The sequence below is a fragment of the Ornithorhynchus anatinus genome, chromosome 10, assembly GCF_004115215.2.
Source record: "Ornithorhynchus anatinus isolate Pmale09 chromosome 10, mOrnAna1.pri.v4, whole genome shotgun sequence".
In the NCBI taxonomy this organism is placed as follows: domain Eukaryota; kingdom Metazoa; phylum Chordata; class Mammalia; order Monotremata; family Ornithorhynchidae; genus Ornithorhynchus; species Ornithorhynchus anatinus.
This window is the reverse complement of record NC_041737.1, coordinates 24,745,007-24,762,206: the sequence shown is the minus strand read 5'-3', so window position 1 is coordinate 24,762,206 and position 17,200 is coordinate 24,745,007. Positions and strand designations below refer to the sequence as shown.

General features: G+C 39.5%; 1 long non-coding RNA gene across 1 annotated transcript; it reads right to left on the bottom strand.

Moving 5' to 3' along the window:
* Positions 1-11,347: 11,347 nt before the first annotated feature.
* On the bottom strand, positions 11,348-12,731 carry LOC114814577. Its single transcript, XR_003762335.2, has 2 exons — positions 12,475-12,731; positions 11,348-11,503 (listed from the first exon to the last, which is right to left on the bottom strand). It is a non-coding gene; the product is annotated as an uncharacterized LOC114814577 (long non-coding RNA).
* Between the last annotated feature and the right edge of the window lie 4,469 nt (positions 12,732-17,200).

Below are 17,200 nucleotides of genomic sequence, written 5' to 3'. Positions count from 1 at the left end.
TATGGGCCCCAATATCACAAAAACAAAGCAAAACACTTACCTACATGAACAAATGAAACTTTCCCAGTTTCATGGTACATTACAAATTCTGGTACACTACAAAAATGACAAATTGCAAATCTGATTATTGAGTCAAAAACAACTAATAGTTTTAAGAAAAAGCAGAGTCTGCACATGGCTTTCAATTTCTGATGAGATTTGCTCCACACAGATAAAGACACCTTCAATCCAAGGAAACAAAGCCTGTGTGCTCCTTTAATGAAAGACAGCTCAAAATGCCAGGCTTCATTTGTCTATACACAACGTTGAGTCTGCATATAGATTTCTTCCTCACTATAAAAATCCCGGATCCTGGTCTCTTAATGACTACAAAAAGCATTACAGAAAATATCCACCACCTGAAGTGCTTTCTGATATCATTTACCTGGTCCTTGTAGTACAACCTTCTCCTCATCTGTGAATCTTTGTTTAATTTAAAATCTAGATCAATGTCATTTGCTATGAGCAGTTGCCTCAGCAAAGTGTCATACTGCACAAAAACAACTTGAAATGCAAATGGAGAAATTCAATTTTTGCTTCATGTTGATTAGCACTTCAGATTTAGTTTTCCAAGGACATTCCCCAATTAAGACCTCATTTCCCCAGCTTGCTCACCCTTCTGCATCATCTCTGCACTCGAATCTGTGACCTTTGGACATTTGATATCCACCCCACACCCAAACTCACAGCACTTATCTATATATCTTTAAATTATGTGTTACAAATAAATTATTCATATTAATGTCTATCTCCCACTCTAGACTGAAAAATGGGCCGGGAATGTGTCTGCTAATTCTATGATGCTAATTCTATGATACTCTCTCCCAAGTGCTTAGAACAGTGATGTCCACATGCTATCAATTAATGAGATTGATTAATTTTCCACGTCTGTCCCTTCAAAGTTGCTTGTTACTATGTGATTTGTGATAGCTTAAAAATGACAAAAAAAGCCCCAAACTTTGCATAATCTCATTCAATTCACTAAATGTATGTTAATCAATCAATCAATCAATCATATTTTTTGAGCACTTATTACAGCACTGTACTAAGCACTTGGGAGAGTACAATACAACAAAATTAGTAAAAACGTTCCCTGCCCATAACAAGCTTACAGTATAGAGAGGAGACAAATATTAATAACAATAGATAAGTAATTGTACTATATAATTTAATGATATGAACATAAGTGGTGTGGTCTTGGGGCTGGGATGTACAAAGGTCACGGGGGTAAAATGTCCAAAGGTCATGGATTGAAGTACATAGATGACAAAGAAGGGAGAATGAGCTGGGGAAAAGAAGGTTTATTCAGGGATAGTCTCTTGGAGGAGATGGAACCTTGTAATGCTTTGAAGATGGAGAGAGTGGTTGTCTGGTCTTTGTGGTGAGGGAGGGAGTTCCAGGTGAGGGGGAGGATGTGGAAAAGGGGTCGGCGGTGAGATAGACAAGATTAGGCCACAGTGAGTAAACTGGCACTAGAGAAGTGAGTGTGTGGGCTGGGTCATAGTAGGAGATTAGTGAGGTGAAGTAGGATGGGGCAAGCTGATGGAGTGCCTTAAAGCCAATGGTGAGTTTCTTTTGTATGGGGAGGTAGATGGGCAGCCATTGGAGGTGTTTGAGGAGTGGGGAGACATGAACAGAGCGTTTTTGTTGATAAATGATTCATGCAGAACAGTAAAGTATGGATTGGAGTTGGGAGAAGAAGCAGGAGGCTGAAAGGTCAGTGAGGAGGCAGAAACAGTAATTAAGGCCGGATAGGATAAGTGATTGGATCAATATGATAGCAATTCAGATGGAGAGGAAAGCGTGGATTTTAGCCATGTTGTGAAGGTAGAATGACAAAATTTGGTGAACGATTGAATGTGTGGGTGGGATGAGAGAGATGAAGCGATGAGTAGAGGACAATGCAAGGTTCTGGGCTTGTGAGGTAGGGAGGATAGTGGTGTTGTCTACAGTAATGGGAAAGACATGGGAAGGACAGTGTTTGGGTGGGAGATAGGGAGTTCAGTTTTGATCACGTTTCATCTGAATAGCTATGTCTTGAAAGCAGGAGGCAATGGGAGATTGCAGGGAAGAAGAGAGGTCAGAGCTGGAGATGTAGATTTGGGTTTTATCTGCATAGAAATGGTAATTGAAGTTATGGGCATGAATGAGTTCTCCAACAGAAGGCATGTAGAAGGAGAAGAGATGGGAAATTAGAATTGAGCCTTGAGGGACCGCTACTGTCAGAAGGTAGTAAGCGGTGGAGAAGCCAACAAAAGAGACTTTGAGGCACTGGTCAGAGAAATAGGAGGAGATGCCTAGGAGGATTAGGATTCATTCATTCATTCATTCAATAGTATTTATTGAGTGCTTACTATGTACAGAGCACTGTACTAAAAGCTTGGAATGTACAATTCGGCAACAGATAAAGACAGTCCCTGACCATTGACGGGTTTACAGTCTAATCGGGGGAGACAGACAAAAACAATAGCAATAAATAGAATCAAGGGGATGTACATCTCATTAAAACAATAGCAATAAATAGTATCAAGGTGATGTACATCTCATTATCAAAATAAAGAGGGTAATAAATGGAGTAGAGGTCATCAGATTTGGTGAGAAGAAAGTCATTGTTTACCTTGAAGAGTTCTGTTTCTGTTGAACGAGGGCTGCGGAAGCCAGAATGGAGGGGACCTAGGAGAGAACTGAAGGAGAGGGCGTGGTGGAGACAGTTGGTGTAAACACCTCTTTCTAGAAGTGTGGAGAGAAATGGTAGGGGGGAGGTGGGGTGATAGGGGAGGGGTACGTAAGCATGTTTGAAAACATTGAGGAAGAAGCCATTAGAAAGTCGACACTTGAAGATGGCAATCAAGGAGGGAAGAAGGGAGGAGGCAAGTGTTTCCAAAAGGTATGAAGGGATTACAAGTAGTGTACAATTTCTCCCTTATTTGCTTTAATTTCTGGAGAGCTGTAGCAGTTGGCCAGGGTTTTTAATTTATTATTATCTTTTATAGTATTTGTTAAGTGATTACTCTCTCAAGCACTGTCCTATACAGTAGTAGATACAAGACAAGCCAATGAGCAGGAATTGAGAGGGAAGTGCTTTAGGCTAAGAGAAGTGATAAGTACCAGAGGGATGAGGAGGAACCATGGGGATGAGGAGACAGACTCTCTTTCTCTCTGTCTTTTGTCTAGAAGCAAAGAGGCTAGGTCAGGGTTCTGGGGAAGTCAAAGAGAAGCCCGAAGAATGTGGAGAGCTACTGAAAATATTTCAGAGAAACAGGACACTCGTTTAAGTTAAGGAGAAAGTGTAGACTAAAGGAAACCATATGTTTTATAATTCAACTTCTATATTTTGTTAAACAACAACAACAATAATAATAGTAATAATTACCGTTTTTGACAAGTGCTTCCTATGTCCCAATCACTGTAATAACCTCTGCGGGTTAGATGCAGAATAATCAGGTGCCGCATAGGTCTCAGAGTGCAAGTAGGAGGGAGAAAAGGTAGTGAATCCCCATTTTCCAATTGAGGGAACTGAGGCACAGAGAAGTTAAGTGACTTGCCCAAGGTCACACAACAAACAAGTGGCAAAGTCAGGATTTCAGGTCGTCTGACTTCCAGGCCTGTGCTGTTTCCACTAGTCAATGCCTCTTCCTGTTGTTCTGATGCAAGATTGTGTTACGTCCCAATTGAGTCATTTAGGGAAAAGGGGGTTTGTGGCTCAGCTTTACCGACGGAATAAATCACGATAATATCACAGTAAGAAAACATTTATCAACATACAGGAAAACATTAATAGTGTAGGATCCTGCCTCTGTTAAGCCCTCAACCCGGGGGCGATGAGATCTCTGCCAGTATTTAGGCCCTCAACCTAGGGGCATTGAGAATGTCCTCCCGGGGGATGATCTGTTCCCTTCGGAGTTCGGGGCCTTACCGGGCCGGTCGGGTCCGGGCATCCCCCGGCCATGGGGTCTGTGGGGCCCGGGCTGTCTCTCTTCCTGCCTTCCTTCCCTTCGGAGGACAGTCAGCAGCCAAGTAGGGTCCGAGAGCAGCGCGGGCATCCCCTCCGATGGTCCCCTTGGCCCGGCCTTACTCGGTTGTCCTTTCGGAGAACAACGAACAGCAGCCCCCGTCCTTTCCCCCTGCCCTCTATACTGTGCTTGTTGACCGTTACAGAGAGCTTCTCCCGAGTTTAATGACCCTAATCTACCAATTACAGCCCCATTGTCTTCTGTTCTTAAAAAACAACAACCAAAAAACAAACCTCTCCTTGGCCCCTGCGGGTGTGTCAACATTTAGGTTTTCGCTTGGAGCCCATCAGTCTAGCTCACCCTCGATCAAAGGAAGCCATGGGCCGAAGGGCATTCAATTTATCACGGTGTTTAACGAAGTGCAAACTGCACGCTGCAAATGGTTATTTGCTGTGAATTTATATAATTCTAATGGTATAATTTGGTTTAAAATTTAAAATGAAATTACCTTGCTTTGTCTAAATAAATCCTTTTCCATACTGGGTAATATATTTAGAGGAAACTTGAGTTTATACCTTCAGATTGGTACCACGCTCAGCATAGAAAGGTGATAGATTGTAAAAATATCTCTCTAGTAGGACCATAAGGCAGCACACTGAATGACTCCCTGGTCTCCTGGGTCTGGGTACATGATTTGGCAATAATCAACCTCTGCATTTTGGGGGAACACCTTCAGGAGCCTTTCTTTAGGATAGAGAAGGCAGTTACCTTCAAAATGTTGATGGGTAGAGACCGTTGGCTTTAAAGTACTCAGTCACCTTACCTAGCTACTGTCCTAAAACAATCCAGTCCACATGCTTCGCTCCTCTATTGCTAATCTCACTGTACCTCAGTCTCGTCTAACTCGCCGCTGACCCTTCGCCCCGTGACCTCCCTCTGTCCAGGAATGCCTTCCCTCTTCAAATCTGACAATTACTCCCCCCCATTCAAAGTCTTACTCATTCAATCGTATTTATTAAGCATTTACTGTGTGCAGAGCACTGTACTAAGCGCTTGGAAAGTACAGTTGGGCAACAAATAGAGAAAATCCCTACCCAACAATGGGTTTATTGAAAGCACATCTCCTCCAGAGGCCTTCCCTGACTATGCTCTCCTTTCCTCTTCTCCCACTCCCTTCTGCATCTCCTGACTTGTTCTTTTTATTCACCGTGCCCCCCAAACCCCACGGCATGTATATATATGATATATATATATATATATTTGTTTATATTAATATCTGTCTCATCCTCTAGACAGTAAGCTTGTTGTGGGCAGAAAATGTGTCCCCTTATTGTTCTACTGTACTCTCCCAAGCAGTTCGCAAAGTGCTCTGCACACAATAAGTGTTCAATAAATAGAACTGAATGAATGAATGAATGAATGAATGAATGAATGAATGAATGAATGAATGAATGTGGAAAAGTTTTGGCTGCTATGGACAGTATCAGACTCTGTCTCAGAGAAGGTGAAGCCTTTTGGGGAGAGGAGGAAGGTTCTAGTGAGCATTGTGATCTGCCTCATCTGGAGAAAGGAAGAAGAGCTCTATACCAGTCCATCTTTCTGAATGGCAGCAGAAAATTCCACTGGAAGAACACTCAGACACACAATGGTCCACCACAGGGCTGTAGCATCATATCCTCCCTTAGTGATGGTTAGAGATAAATTGGCCTTGTCTACCTGGCTAAATGTGATTAATATTGGCATGTGCCGTTGGTTTGTAGGTCTGATGTGCATATTAGAGTCAGAAGCTATTGATTGATTGCTACTGATGGATTGATTGAAGATATTTTTCTCTTATTAAAGAGAAATGACACACAATAATTTGAGAATACACATGATGTTAATACATAATAAAAGAAGATGAAGAAGAGAAGAAAAGGAAGAATAAGAGGAGGAGAAAAAAAGAAGGAAGAGAAGAGGAAGAAGAGGAAGACAAGGAGAAAGAAGGAGAAGAGGAAGGGGAGGTAGAAGAAGAAGAGGAGAACAGGAAGAGGAGGAAGATGAGATAGAGGAAGAAGGACAGAAGGATAAAAAGAGGAAGAAAAAGAAGAAGGAGGGGGTGGAGGAGAGGGAGAGGATAAAGATGAAGATGATATACATAATGATACATGAGAAGCAGTGTGGCCAATTGGAAAGAGCATGGGCCTGGGAGGCAGAGGACCTGTATTCTAGTTAACCCTGGCTCTGCCACTTGTTTCTTGTGTGACTTTGGACAAGTCACTTAAGTTCTCTGTGCCTCCATAACTTATTTGTAAAATGGGGATTAAGACTGTGAGCCTCAGGTGAGTCATAAACTGTCCAACCTGATAACTTTGTATCTACACCAGTGCTTAGTACAGTGCCTGAAACTTATCAAACACTTAAAAATATACCATTACAAAATATAAATTAAAAGAATACAGCTAATACACCATCTCTTGACCAATTGAAAGTCTGAGCATAAGCAAAAGAAGAGTTTTTTGAACTTCAGAAAGGCAGGAATGCCACTTCAGTGGCACTTATCCAGTTCCATCCAGTTCCCTGTGAAACCACACAGGGTTTTACATTTTAGCTTTTAGAGAAGAGGCAGTCCAATTAAGAATATCCATGGTCTACCATTGGACCGAGAGAATGAAAGATTGGCAGCTGGTATCCAATGATGCTCCCAACCTCTAACCCTTCTCAAGCAGCAGTTCCCTGTTGACTTAGAAATGCACCAAGGCCACCTAGGATAGCAGCATCAATAAGATGATGTACTGATGTTGAGGCTTACGGGCTGGGTTTAGAAACAGACTAAATGTGCCAGGTTTTTCAAAGACTCGCTGCATCTTGAAAGTTCCCTTCCTTGAAGAATTGGTTACACTTTAAACAGACAATGTTCATTTATGGAATCATAGGGAAAAAAGGATCCAACAGGAAGCCAACATGTATTTTTAAGCTTGTATAGTATGAAAAATGTACTGTGTAAATCCAAAGTGAGGTCAAAATATCCAAATTGTATCTGCTCCATTTTGAAAAGGACATATGATTTCTAACAAGATGTTTTCCAATGATAATTGGAGAAACATATGCATATTTTAATTCAATAAAAATTCATTAACATTGTTCCCTTTCTGAGAAAATATAAGATGACTATTATTATGTTTACATGTTTTAGTTACCCTTCCGTGGCATTTATTTTTCACAGGTGGGGAAAAAACAAACAAAAAAACCCAACTTGTGGTTGGCAAAGAAGGAAACAATTTCTTCCAAAGCAAATTTTGCTATTTTCCAGTTGGGTAAATTGAATTATGAAATGACTCCCTAAATCACAAAACACATTATTGGAAGATATGTGTTATTAGAATCCAGTAGTTCTAATTCTCTTTAATTTCTCTAAACAAGTCTCCCCTCACATGAGTAGAACTGCTGTCGCTAATTGCTTTTTAATGATAGACTTGGGATTTTGATTAATTAGAGCATTCTGTTTAAACTTCCCAGATATACCTTGGCATAAACAACCAACTAATCTGAAATGAAGAGTTGAAACTATCATTTCCCAGTCTGCAGAATTGTGATATGGCCAAAATTCCATCTTTTTTAGCAAACCTGGATCAGATGGTAGGATTTTAGTAGTATTCAGTCATTCATTCAGTCATATTTATTGAGCGCTTAATGTGTGCAAAGCATTTACAGAGCCTCTATTTGTTAATTCACTGTAATATGCTTCTGGGAAGTCCATAATAATGAGATGACATTTTCCCCACTCGCAGCAGTTCAGTGGAGATTAAAAGGCTAGTTCTTTAGAAAAAGAAAGCACTTCAAATTGAGAACTCTTAGTAAGTACCAAGTACAAATCAAATGTCTTAATGACCACCCATTAGACTTGGGTTCAATTTTGTTACCTTTCATATCTTACTCAATTTTAGTCCTCTTTTTAAGTAGTTTCTTTAAAGGAATTTCTGGCTCATACAAGCAAAATAAATAGCAGGAACTTCAAAAGAAGATCTGTTAAGAGAGTGAACCAAAGTGGTTCCCGGAGGACCTGAGTTCAAAACATTCAAAGGGGATCCTCACTATTGCTGATGTAGTAGAATTTTCCTGACCTTTTCTGTCCACAGAGTCAGCACTTTTAAAATGCCTGGGCAGCATTTTATAGCATTTCCAAATACAGCAGCAAAGTAAAATGCTTAGTCTCAGATATACCACAGGTAGGTAATGTTAAAGAAATACCTTAGTAGTACAAACTTAGAGTGCATGCTTTCCACTGTTCTTTCTTGGGAAAGCCTGAAGAGAATTTATAATTCCCTTCCCACAGGACCTAACTGCGGAACAAACCAAGCTGTAGGCTTGTCTTCTCAAATCTGAAATCTGCTCTACATCCCAGCCAAAATAGCACCTGGAGTCCCTTTAGGAGTACCAGAGTCCCAGTTAGCCTCTGCTGGGTGTTCTTCCATTCTTAAAATACAGATTTAGAGATTTTATTCCCAGAAATACTCCAGGTTCATGCTCTCCTATCACTGCCGCCATCCCTCCTCTGAAGCTCAGGCACCTCACTAGAGGTGAGGAGCTCACTGGGGACCAGTAGATGATTCCCTTCCTGGGCAGGCTGCAGGAAAATCAAGGACAAAGTGATCCTTCCCCTCCTATGGCTCCCCCAATCCACAAAATCTCCCCAGCTCCCAGAACTCCTCCTTCAGTCTCTAATACAGGCAGAACCAAGATCTGAGATCTCAATCATTTTTAATGCTATTCTTAATTTGAGGATGATAAAAATAATTTTGGTTCAAACCATCATTCCCTAGAACTATTTTCACCTAAAATTGAAAAAAGGAAGGTATTGAACCTTTATACCAGTGAATAGTCCCTGTTTGAGATAAAATATTTTCACTTCATCATGACTAGCTTTTTATTTTCTTGTTAAGATACAAGGACTAGCTTGGCCCACTGGAAAGAGCAGAAGTGTGGGAGTCCTATGACTTCTATATGAGTTCTAATCCTGGTGCTTCCACTTGTCTGGTGTACATGCTTGGAACAGTTACTTAAATTTACTATGTCTCTGTTTCTTCATATGGCTTAGTGGACAGAGCATGGGCATGGGAGTAGAAGGACCTTGTCTGCTGTGTGACCTTGGGCAAATCACTTATCTTCTCTGTACCTCAGTGACTTCACCTGTTAAATGGGGATTAAGAGTGTGAACCCCGTATAGGAAAAGGACTGTGTCCCACCTGATTAGCTTGTATCTACCCCAGCACTTAGTACAGTGCCTGGCACATAGAATAAGCTTAACAAATACTATTAAAAAAAAGATTAAATAGCTGTTCTTCTTCCCCTACATGGAACAGAAAATGCACTTGATTGTATTGTATCTTCCCCAGTGTTTAACACATGCTAAGTGTGTAACAAATACCACAGTTATTCAGTATTATTACAACAGAAATAGGAATTGAGGTGTCGGATAATCAGGCATTAGAAAATTGTCTTTCTCACTGCTATTTTATTTTGGTCAATGAGAAAATTAAAATGAAGCTGAGGTAACTCTACCCAAGTATCCCTATTTAATGCCTAAAGTACTATTTAGGGAACTAAATGTGTTTTATAAATATGATGAATACTATTTTATTGCAATTAATTTCTTGTTTTTTATTTTAGTAACAAGTTTTTAATTCAATATTTTACAGCTTTTGAAATCATTCATATCATGTGATGAAGAATAATAAACTGATTGTTTCACCATTGTTTCTCTTTCTATATAAATTCACATCAAAGTTTAGTCATTCATATTTTATAAACACTCTAGTACCTCTGGTCATGTCTCCCTAGTATTCTGTAGTATATTTTTCACAAAGAAATAACTTGTAGATTGATGAGCTGTCGTCAGGGTTTGTCCAAGGAGCACCAACATTTCAATGAGTTGAGAAGGCCTTTGTCAGTCTAAGTACCCTGGGATTTCTATTCAGAAAGGTTTCCACAAAACCAGGGCAAGTTGTCAATAAAATGCTTTGCTTTGAGTTTCCTCAGAACTTGCCAGGAGGGCAGTCTTCAGAGTAGGTCTAGGATTGAGATGAAATTTCACCCATATATTTAAAAAAGATTTTTGTGCTCAACCACAGAGCAGGGCAAACCTTATCTTTCTGCAACACACATTCTTCAAGTTCAGGTACTATCCAGGCCCACTTCTTACATTATGGCTGACTTGGATGAATGATCTTTGATGACTTAGATATATGTACAGTGATGGCACATAGAACAGCAGATAATGGTTTGGGAAAACTGCCCATATTTTCCAATCATTACAATAAAGAAAGTGTATGTGGCTTTGCATGTGTGTGTGTGTGTGTATGTGGGTGTTTGTATGTGTGTTGCATATGTGGTTCCAGTGTTGTACTCAACTTGTGGTTCCAATCAAGAGGTCAGTGGGCTTTAAGAAGGCAATTGGGCCCATAAACTTTGGTCCCTGGAGGAAAAATCCTGGGTCTGGAAGTCAGAGAAACCTGCTTCTAATGCCAGCTCTGCCATTTGACTGCTGTGTGACTCTTTTGCAAGCCATTTAACATCCTTGGCCCTCAGTTTCCTCATCTGTAAAATTGGGATTCAATACTCATTCTCCCTCCTGTTTAGACTGTGAGCCCCAGAGAGCAGGGGCAGTTTTTGACTTGACTCTCTTGTATATCAAGAGAAGCAACATGGCTTAGTGGAAAGAGCATGGGCTTGGGAGTCAGAAGTCATGGGTTCTAATCCCAGCTCTGCCACTTATCAGCTGTGTGACCCTGGGCAAGTCACTTAACTTCTCTATGCCTCAGCTACCTCATCTGTAAAATGGGGATGAAGCCTGTGAGCCCCACGTGGGACAACCTGATTACTTTGTATCTACCCCAGTCTTAGAACTGTGCTTGGCACATAGTAAGCACTTAACGAAAACCATCATCATTATTATTATTATTACATACACCAGGGCTTAGTATAAAGCCTGATACATAGTAAGTTCTTAACAGAAGCCATAATCATTATTTATGTTATAAATTATTATTTATTTAAGCTCCTTGCAGGGAACCTTTCTTCCAACTCTGTAATATTCTCTCACTAGTGCTTAGTACAGTGCTCTGCACAGAGTAAGCATTCAATAAATACCACTGATTGGTTGATCCATATTTGTAGAAGACACCATTTAATGATGTAGCTGAATGCATGTGTAGCTGAAAAGGTCAATGTGGTACTCAGTGATGTGGGTCATATATTCATTTCAAAGTAATTTTCTGTGACTGTGTTCTTTTGGGTTCTGTTGGTCTATCTCACTAGCATGACGGAACTCACCAGGAAACAAAGGGAGGTGAGAAAGAGGGAAAATGAAAGAGTTGTCCTGGTACAAAAACCTGTATTCTACTTTGAAAATAATCATGTTGACCACTTAAATCTGCAAACAGGATTCATAAAGAAAAGATGTTCAAAATTCTTCATTCTTATTCAGTTGTCTCTTCTACTATTTAGGCTGAGATAAGCAGAAGTATTTCTACCTATTTAAGAAGAACAAGAATTCAAAAAATTGTCAGTAGGGATCTTTGGACTTTGAAAGAAAGATGGAAAGTTCTGAATAAATACCATTATTTATCACTATTATTATTATCATTATTAAAGGAAGCAAGGAATAACATCTGGGATTATGTAGTACTGAAATTATGTCCTGAAGCAATGATGGGAAATAAACTATATTTTATATTAGGTTAGATATAGGTAGATAATCTTTATCTGGCCCTTTCTATTGGAGGAACATATTCTTCCAATTTAGGGATGATGTTTTGGTAGTAAGAATAGATCAATTTGTGCAGGCATATCTGTACAAAATCAACACTCTTCCTCAGATGATTTCCAAAGAAAGATAGTCCTTTTGCCATGATGTATTTGTCACTTACACCTCCTGTCACTGTCTATAAATTTGGGATTATCCTCAACTCATCCCTCTCACTCAACCAACATAATCAATAATCATCATATCAAGTTGATTCAAACTAGACAACATTACTAAAATCCTTCCATTTCACTCATCCTAACTGCTACCACGTTAATACAAGCATTTATCATACCCCATGTTGCTTACTACATCAGCCTCCTTCCTGCCCTCCCTGCCTCCTGTGTCTCCCCACTCCAGTCTGTACTTCACTCCGCTGCCCATATCATTTTTCTACAAAATCATTCATTTCACTTATCCTATAAGAACACAAGCTCTTCAAGGACACAGGTCATACCTCCTACTTCTGATGTATGTTGCAAGTGCTTAATACAAGGCAGCAAATAAGCCACTTTTTTCTTCATGTTTGTTTTTCTTCAAACCACATCCTTTTACTGATTTGTCCCAAGAAGGTGTGTGTGTGTGTATGTACAGAGGGGATTTATGAGGAACTGTGATGCTCCTACCCATGTTCACTGGCTAACATGGATTGATGAAGTTCCCATTATGTTAGTAATTATTTAATCAATGGATTCTTACCAGGCAGGGTTATATAAGATTGATGACTACGTCTGTCAGCATCTTGTTAAATGCTCTCTCCATCCCTCTAACCATAGCCCCCCACCAGAGTCTACTTATTAATTTCCTTATTGATCTCTTGTCTCTCCCAACTCCAATTTATCCTTTCCCCGCAATTGGTCCATCAAGTAACCAATTAGGCATGCCAGTCTCTTTCTCAAAATACTGTACTGACTTCCAGTTGTCTCTCAAATATGGTTGGATTTTCCCCAGTGACTGGGTATATTTTCAGAACACCGAGCTCCAGAAATGATTGGGGGGATTCTTGTGTGACCTCACAAAAGGTGAAAGTATGAATGGGCATAGAAGTTGCTGTTTCTGATTTCCAGTATGGACTAAAATACAGGTTACTTCACTGCCTGCTAGGCAAATGTCCAGATTTTCTCTGGGCTAGTCCAAAATGCATTTAACTAAGATAAAAATTCCTGATCTAATGCTCCTCTAATTGTCCTTATTAGCCCACTGGATTGCTGGAAAATCCTGGTGGTTCCAGAGTTCATGTGGGATGCTCTGAATTGTAATTACAAACAAGCCAATCAACAAATCTTAAACTTTGGAATTGGATGTTTGTTGTTCTCCTAAAATTCAGATTATTTCACATAGGAGTATTTTGGAAAGGGATTTTCAATTTGACTGCCCTCCCATTTTTTAATAATGTTTTGTGATAGCAATAATCCTGACATTATTTTCATTACTATTTATATGACAACAGTATAAGGTAATTTATCTAGTCAATAATTTGCTATTTTGTTATTTCAAATGTGAATAATGACTTACTTTGTCACATCAAATTACTGAAGTAATGAAATGAATGCAGACCAACTTTTTAATTGAGCATCCCTCAGTCAGTGACTTAATCCCGGCTCTGCTACTAGTCAGCTGTGTGACTGTGGGCAAGTCACTTAACTTCTCTGTGCGTCAGTTATCTCATCTGTAAAATGGAGATTAAGATTGTGAGCCTCACGTGGGACAACCTGATGACCCTGTATCTACCCCAGCGCTTAGAACAGTGCTCTGCACATAGTAAGCGCTTAACAAATACCAGCATTATTATTAAACCACTCCAAAAAATGGGCAGTAGATTATTTTAAGGGATTATGTATTAAAATTTGAGTTTTAAAATTTATAAGATCAATTTCTCATTCCAAAATCTGAATGATTAGACTTAGTAATTGGGCCAATTTTCTAGGTCATTTTATTTATGCATGTTTTTATATTCAAATGTTTAGATTGGGTTATTTAAAATGAAAAAAAGTATTCAATTTGTCACATGATTTTTGATCAAATACTATATGCTGGGTTTTGTGTGACAAAGGAAGTAGAAGATGTTGTTTGTACATTCAATAGAACTTGAAATCATCAGAATTATTCTGAAATACAAGGTTGTGGCAAACCAAACAAGGCTTCTTAGCATCCCAGAAGGGTGAATATGAGCCTATATACCATCCTCACATCATTGAAGAATAGAGATGGCTCTATCTGCATCACAAATAAGTAGGGGTTCATAAAGAGATGACAAGAACACTTTAATGATCTTCTGTGAGCAAAGAATGTGGTTGTTGACTTCTAATGTATATTTTCCCAAGCCCTTATCATTATGTTTAGACTGTAAACTTCCTGTGTGCAGGAAACATGTTTATCATCTGCTACACTGTACTCTCCCATGTGCTTAGTGCAGTGCTCTATGCAAAATAAGTGATCAATAAATGTGATTGATTGTATTGCACTCAGTCAGTGTTCAATTAATGCTATTACCACGATCATTTTTCTACAGAACTGTTCAGGCCATGTTTCCCCACTCCTCAAGAAACTCCAGTGGTTGCCCATCCACCTCTGCATCAGACAAAGACTCCTCACCACTGGCTTTAAAGCACTCAATCACCTTGCCTCATCCTACCTGACCTCGCTTTACTCCTATTACAACCCAGCCTGTACACTTGGCTTCTCTAATGCTAAACTTCTCACTCTACCTCAGTCTCATCTATCTCATCTCTCACCTCTTGCCCACGTCCTGCCTCCGGCCTGGCACGTCTCCCCCTCATATCCTTCAAGACATCTTCCCTAAGTCCTCCTTTTCTCTTCTTCCTCTCCCTTCTGTGTCACCCCGATTTGCTCCTATTATTCATCTCCCATTCCCCAGCCCCACAGCATTTATGTACATATCTGTAATTTATTTATATGAATATCTGTCTCCCCCTCCAGAATTGAAGCTCACTGTGGGCAGTGAATGTGCCTGTTTACTGTGTACTGTACTCTTCCAAGGGCTTAGCACAGTGCTCTGCACACAATAAGTGCTCAATAAATACCACTGAAAGAACGGGTGAATGAACTTCCTTATCCTTATCATGACTCAGCCTTTCTGAGATCAAATCCCCTCCAAGAGACCTATAAGTAACTTTTAACCTTCCCATCTTGTAACCATCAACTATCATCTTGGTCTTTCTGCACCACCTAAGCACTCAAATGACATTGTTTATATTCTCCATTATTCTATTAAACCTACCTTTCGTGGCTCAGTGGAAAGAGCCCGGGCTTTGGAGTCAGAGGTCATGGGTTCAAATCCAGGCTCTGCCACTTGTCAGCTGTGTGACTGTGGGCAAGTCACTTAACTTCTCTGGGCCTCGGTTACCTCATCTGTTAAATGGGGATTAAGACTGTGAGCCCCACGTGGGACAACCTGATTCCCCTGTGTCTACCCCAGCGCTTAGAACAGTGCTCTGCACATAGTAAGCGCTTAACAAATACCAACATTATTATTATTTAAGTACCTAATTGTATTTGTTTATGTAAGCATCTATTAAGCCTTTAATAATGTTTCTTCTGTCTCTTCACAAGCACTTATCTATACTGCTAGCTCTTTAAGGGCCTGGGTTGTATTTTCTAACTCTTTTGTAGCCTCCCAGAATTTGCACAGGTTTCAGCAACCCATAGGTAGTCAATAAATCCTATTAATCTTTAAGTACTTCCTCTGCAATCTATGAGAAGGAGATGCCCTCTTCCTAACATCAGCTTGTAATCACTTACACAATTTTTGGCTCCCTGGCAAAGATAAAGATATCTTGGATTTACACAAGATCTAGACAAATGCACCTGAATGATTATATCACTGTGAAACTGCAAGACCTGCTGCTGTAAGTGGTTTGGTGGATGTATCAAACAATGTGTTTGTTCAGCAGTTTTTAAAGTAACATTTTAAACAAAGAAAAAGCATTCCTCCCCTAAGAAAAACAAATCTTGCTCTTGAACAGTTTACCATCTGGAGTTGCTTCTTTCCAACTACAAAGGTTTAGGCTCATTTTTTTGTTCAGTAGATGAAAAATTTGTATGAAACAGCAGATAACAATTCTGCTACCAAAGTACCCCAGATACCAAAGTAGCCTGAAGCATCCACTGTGTAACGAACCATAAAGTGACTCATAGAAAGACAATGGAAGTCTTCTGCAGAGTAGAAATCGTTCCTGCCCAGTTACTTTCATCATCTACTGCTCCTGAGTTATTATAGGTTTGTATCACTGAGAGCTATCCACAAAACTAAACATTCTGGCCTGTGGTTTTTACAGGCTATTTTGGCCATTGCAAGTGGGGAAATGAGAATTCTAGCAAGAAAAGTATCCTAGAGGGACGGAGTTTTCTGAAACTCATTCAAGCACATTTTTTCCAAAATAGCTTCAGGAAGAGAAATGGAAAAGAAACAGTTCTCTTATGCTTTAGTTCCCTATGCTGTAAATAAATAAATAAAAACAAATGAAAAATGTAAGCCATTCAAAAATGTGCAAGGATAGGCTGGAAACAAAAGTATTATATAATTCTCCTGCAGTAAAATAATAAACTGATTTTTATAAACAGTCTTATGTGCTGCATTCTATTTGTATTGCTCCCTGAAAATAAGCACTGTGCATCAAAAGCCACCTTTTTTTCCCCGATGAGAATACTTTTAAAAAATGAAAATGAAAACAAAAGTACCTGGTAATAAAGGCTATAATTTAGGATCCAGAAAACTATTAAGAAATGCATCATATTTGTTTACATGTATTTTATTTATATTATATCCTTGTTTTGTTTCTAATCTAATGGAACAGTCCTTTGGTGTTTCTGATTCACTCCCATAGTGATTGTTGGTATTTATTCTGATTTCTTTAGCAGAGCAGGTTTCAGATGGTAATCCAGGTAAGCAGTCACCTCAGGCAACATGTAGCAGGGGAAGTAGTATACTTGCTGATCCACTCAAGAGGGCCACTGCCCGGGACATTAACAAGATGTCAATGGTGGCCTAACTCAACTTTATAAATACAGCCACCATTGCTATGAAGATCCTGGAAAAAGTCATGAAATGTGCTATGTAACAATTGCCACAAAAACACAAATTTGAATGAAATAAAAACCCCAAACATGAACATTCTTAATAGTGAATGCATTTTTGTGGCAATTTAAAACGATTACTTCAGAAAATTTAATTTGATATTCTGGAAAGTGAGTGTTTGATCCTTCACAGTGAGGGAGCAGGGATAGAGGAGCCTCATTTCTACTCAAGGTAGGCTCCACCTCCAACATCCCAGGTTACTTAAAATTTCCTAGGAAAATTCATTTACCCACTGGGAGTTATTTGGTTTGGGGGTTTTTCCAAATGAAATTTTATTTTAGAAAGGAAAACACACAAAAGGAATTACATATTCAGGATAGTAAAGAA